The sequence below is a fragment of the Kryptolebias marmoratus genome, linkage group LG20, assembly GCF_001649575.2.
Source record: "Kryptolebias marmoratus isolate JLee-2015 linkage group LG20, ASM164957v2, whole genome shotgun sequence".
NCBI lineage: Eukaryota > Metazoa > Chordata > Actinopteri > Cyprinodontiformes > Rivulidae > Kryptolebias > Kryptolebias marmoratus.
Window position 1 is genome coordinate 6,849,611 of NC_051449.1, and position 1,252 is coordinate 6,850,862.

Here is a 1,252-nt window from a genome sequence, read left to right on the forward strand (position 1 = left end):
TCAGTCTACATGTGATGTAAACCACGACATTAGGAGGGTGTGTTCATATACAGAAAGCTTGTCTATAAACACACACACACACACACACAGACTGGTTTGATAAACTTAATCCCAACATTTACTCTATTTATCTGATGTGTCCTTCCTTCCTCTCAGTCCCTCCTCAAATATTTCCTGTTAACTAATTTGAAAAACGAGCTCCTGTGCCACAGAAGGGTGTTACTTTTATTCATATAAACAAGGATGATAAATGTTGTTTAAAGAATGTAAGATATCTTCACTCAGCAAAGCATCTCAAAGCAGTCTTTAAATAAAGTTACTTTAGCTTAACAAACCAGATTTATTTAATCTTTTTTTTTTATTTTATGCAACAAGAAAATGCAACCAAGTTGTTCTCACATCATTTTATTCATACATTGTTTGAGGATAACCAAAAAAACAAAACTATTTTATTTGATGTCTGCTGGATGTTTCCTGTTGTTGCAAACTTTGGTCACAAGGTGACAGCATTGCTCAAGTTTGTGAGCTTTAGTTTTTTTTTTCTGATGAACTGAGCTGGAGTCTGCTGTAAACTGTGCTGAATGTGTCTGTTTAACTAATGTGATGTTCAACTTTCTAAGATACCTTTTTATGGTGATAGACAGTTTAGTAAACTAAAGTTTCCAGAAGATTCCTCTGAAAAACATTCTGGAATGAAAGTTTCCCATATAATTGTGTGTTGTATATGATGTTTACAGGTTTGCGGTAATGAATGCTTTGTATATTGTTACGTCCAAAAAAGAGCACAACATTTTAGAGGACACAGGCTCACAAGCGAGGGTTCAAATGTTGTTTTTAATGAAATACTTTTTTTTAACTTCTTTTCATTCAGCTGCTTTTAACTTCCTGTGAAGAAAAAGAAAATTAGAACCCCTCAATTCCCAAAATAACTAAAACAATAAAGGAGGAGCAGCAGAAATGTCACAAATATAACATTGTTCACAAAATGAAAAACAAACCGAGCAACAACTGTTTCACATGTATATCTTCATTTATAAATGTCTGTCCTCAAAACTGCAACAAAATAGGAGGCCAAAGTGAAGTGGTGTCTTATTCAAATGTAATTTACTGACAAAGAAACCAAAAGATTGTAAAATCAGATGAACAAAACAACGAACAATGAAAACTAAAGAAGGAGCAGGAAACACATTTTCTGAGATTATTAAAAACCACCATCAGTATTAAAAACCTTAAATAATTGGCAACAAACAGC